The 4,193-nt window shown below is 36.6% G+C and overlaps 1 non-coding gene across 1 annotated transcript; it reads right to left on the bottom strand.

The window, feature by feature from the left end:
- Positions 1 to 2,474: 2,474 nt before the first annotated feature.
- LOC123887808 lies at positions 2,475 to 2,580 on the bottom strand. Its single transcript, XR_006801802.1, has one exon. It is a non-coding gene; the product is annotated as a small nucleolar RNA R71 (small nucleolar RNA).
- Between the last annotated feature and the right edge of the window lie 1,613 nt (positions 2,581 to 4,193).

The raw sequence follows: 4,193 nt of genomic DNA, 5'->3' as shown, positions 1-4,193 counted from the left end.
ATAAGAGAGCATAATTCTTGAGAATTTCATCACATAAGCTATTCACCCTCTTTCACTTTCCTCATTCTTTACTTTTGGTGATTCTTTTTGTATGCTACAATATATTTTTTTTTTCTTTTCAATTTGAATGACTTCTTTTGATTGTAACATCTTTTTCAAAATTCTTTTTCTTTTTCACAATCACCATTTTCAACTACTTCTTTTTTTTTTCTTTTTTCAAACAAACAAATAACCTCTTTCTCCCCAACTTGTTTTCAACCCTACTTAAATTCAATGCTCAATCATCCTAAGACAAGGGTTAAGTCATTGTTTTTCTTTATTGTCACATATCACACATCGAACGTATCCGTGTTCGGAATACGCCGTGAAATCTATTATCTCTATCAACGTTCGATGTCTCGAATCATTAATCGACATAATAGCATTAAGATCTGATATTTGACGTGATTACTAAACTCAACATCTATGTCTAAACATTGAAGTTTAATAAGTGATTATCTTTTACTCTTGATTCAAACAATATATGTCTATGTTGTATTTGATAAGTGCCCAATTTTAGTTATAATGTTTGATAATTATGAGCACTTACCAATACTTTTATAAAGAAATCTTGATTAAAACCCCTTTTGGTGTAAATATAATAGAGGAATTGATCCCAAGGCATTTTTTGTTAGGAATGGCTAGAAAAGCAGGTTTTGAAGCCTTCGCTCAGCGAAGCCATAGCGAGCTACAGCGAACTAAATCAGTGGATTAAGGGTCCATGGCAAGCTTCAGCGAGATTCAGCGAGCAGGATAGCAAAATAAACGTTCGCTCAGCGAAAGATAGCGAGAGATGGCGAGCACAACCCGGGAGGAAGGGTCTGTTAGCGAGAGATAGCGAGCATCGGCGAACAAAGTGATGAGTCAAGCCTTTTGCTACGTGTCAAGAAACCCCTTGCTTAAGTAACTAGTTCGCTCAGCGAACGTCATTTCGCTTAGCGAACTCCTCTGTCCTGAAAATCTATAAATAGAGCTCAGAAGCCATTTTCTTAGACATAGAGTTTTGTAATAGCTCAGAAATATTAGTAACATTAGTTTTAAGAGTTCTTGAAGGTGGATTCATCATTGTACTTGAGAAATCAAGAGATGTTCTTCATCCCTTTTTCTTGTAAGTTTACTTTTATCATGTCTAGCTAAATTCCTTTGTTGTTGGGATTAGATGTAGTTATTTTGTGAACATGTAGTCAATTTAATCTTAATATATGTGTTTTCTTTATCAATCATTATAAGTGTTATCTTGTTTTAATTGTCTATTTCTAAAAGATTTGAACAACATAGACATATATTGTTTGAATCAAGAGTAAAAGATAATCACTTATTAAACTTCAATGTTTAGACATAGATGTCGAGTTTAGTAATCACGTCAAATATCAGATCTTAATGCTATTATGTCGATTAATGATTCGAGACATCGAACGTTGATAGAGATAATAGATTTCACGGCGTATTCCGAACACGGATACGTTCGATGTGTGATATGTGATAATAATGATTGGTAAATGAAATATATATAGTGAGGTTAATTGATACATGCTAACGAGATAATGAATCTAGTTCCGACAACTTTTTATCATCCGAAAGTTTAAAAATCCTTTTATCCAATTGCACTTTTATGTTTTCGAAACAAATCTTACAAAAACCCGCACTTAAAATCATGGAAATTGCAAATCAACGTTTGATATCACACTAGTCTCTGTGGATACGATATAACGAAAATACTTGCTTTTGTATTTCATCAAATGGCGCCGTTGCCAGGGACTGGCGTTTGATATTGATAAGTTTGATTATGGTTTCTGTCGTTTTAAGCAATTTTGTACTTTTTTATTATTTATTATCCTTTGTGCACGCTAACTTGTCTGGTTAGATTGTTGTCCTGTTTATGCGAGGAAAGATTTCTGCAGAGAATTTACTTTTTGATCCAGAAATCGAAAGAACAGCAAGGAGAAACAATAGTCAAAGAAAGAAAAGAAAACAACTAGCCAAACAAAAGAAGCTGCAAGAAGGAACTTCAACTTCTATTTCTTCAACATCCTCAATCTCCGAAGAGATGGCTGACGATCCGCCACGTAACGAAGGTGCCGGTATAAGGCCATGTCACAACAGTCCACGGAGACTTGCTCATCTTGCAAGGCCTCCCAGAGGTGCAAGACAAACGGAGATGAAAACCGGACTCTTGCAATTGTTATATGCTAACCCTTTTACAGGTTTGTCACATGAAGATCCGTACAACCATTTGGTCAAATTCTATGAAATTGCCGGTTCACTTGGTGCTCCTGAAGCGGAGGAGGAAGCGGTGTTCATGAGAATGTTTCCACATTCATTGATAGGAAAGGCCAAAGATTGGTACCTTGATTTACCAGCTCAAGTTATGACAAATTGGAATACCTTGGAAGAGAAGTTTCTTGATCGGTTCTTTCCACATCATAAATTCATGGAGTCAAAGACATCAATCGCGGTGTTTTCTCAAGGCTCCAATGAGACTTTATGTGAAGCATGGGATCGATACAAAGCAATGCTGCGTAAATGCCCTAATCATGGATTTGATGAACTAACCCAAATTCATATTTTTAGAAATGGTCTTTTGCAGGATTCAAAGCTTCGTTTTCTTAATTGAAGAGGAGGGAGATGAAGGATTTATGCTCGTTCGTGATGATTTTTCCTTCTTCGCAACTGATTTTCTCCTCATAGTTGGACCTATGGAAGGTATGGTGGTGAGAGGAACAGCATCGATTACCACCTTTTGTAGTGATGGAGTAGCATCTGACTTTGTTGGTGAAGATTTGGCGGAGTTAGACATGATTTGGATTTGAAGTTTTCTGAGAAGAGGAGAAGTCAGAGAAATGTTGATGAGGAAGATAGAGAGTTTTTGAGCGTGAGAGAGAGAATAGATGAAAAGTAATGATTGTGGTTGATGGAGGTTGTGGGAAGTTGAATGAGAACTTCCTTGATTAGCGTGTAACTTAAAGTGATGAGAGGTAGTTACACGCATTGCATGCTGTAACTGCTATTTGTCTTCAAAAAGGCAAATTCCAAGTTTGCCTCTTAAATTTTCAAATTGACTTGCATCCAACGCTTTAGTAAAAATGTCTGCTAATTGTTCTTCCGATGCAATGTGCTCAAGTGTAACAATTTTTTCTTCTACCAGCTCTCTTATAAAATGATGACGTATATCAATGTGCTTAGTCCTACTATGTTGAATAGGATTTTTAGAAATGTTTATAGCACTCAGATTGTCACAGTAGAGTGTCATGACATCTTGCTCCATACTATACTCTTTCAACATTTGTCTCATCCATAACAATTGAGAGCAACTACTCCCAGCTGCTATATATTCTGCCTCAGCTGTTGATAGAGACACGCTATTTTGCTTCTTACTAAACCAAGATACTAGATTGTTTCCCAAGAAGAAACATGCACCAGAGGTGCTCTTTCTATCATCAGCACTTCCAGCCCAATCTGCATCACAATATCCAATTAAGGTAGAATCATTACCATGAGAGTATAGAATTCCATAGCCACATGTGCCATTGACATATTTGAAGATCCTCTTCACTTGAGTCAGATGACTCATCTTGGGTTCAGATTGGTATCTAGCACAAACTCCAACTGCAAACATGATATCAGGCCTGCTAGCTGTGAGATATAGTAAGCTCCCAATCATACTTCTATAGAGACTTTGATCCACATCAACCCCTTTCTCATCTTTGGTAAGCTTCAAGTGTGTAGGTGCAGGTGTCCTTTTGTGACTACCACCTTCCATACCAAATTTCTTCACAATGTTTCTTGCATATTTTTCTTGAGAAATAAATATGGTGTCTTCCATTTGTTTGACCTGAAGACCTAAAAAATAAGTTAGCTCACCTACAAGACTCATTTCAAATTCAGATTGCATTTGATGCACAAAATGTTCCACCATTTGTCGCGACATTCCACCAAATACAATATCATCCACATATATCTGAGCTATCATTAGCTTCCCTTTCTCTTCTCTTACAAACAGGGTTTTATCATTACCACCCTTCTTGTATCCATGGCTGACAAGGAATTCAGTCAGTCTTTCATACAATGCTCTAGGTGCTTGTTTCAATCCATAGAGTGCTTTCTTTAGTTTGTAAACATGGTTAGGAAAGCTTGGATCTACAAACCCTTTTGGT

This window comes from Trifolium pratense, linkage group LG5 (genome assembly GCF_020283565.1).
Source record: "Trifolium pratense cultivar HEN17-A07 linkage group LG5, ARS_RC_1.1, whole genome shotgun sequence".
In the NCBI taxonomy this organism is placed as follows: Eukaryota; Viridiplantae; Streptophyta; class Magnoliopsida; order Fabales; family Fabaceae; genus Trifolium; species Trifolium pratense.
The sequence above is the reverse complement of the archived record's forward strand: the minus strand, read 5'-3'. Positions and strand labels throughout refer to the sequence as shown.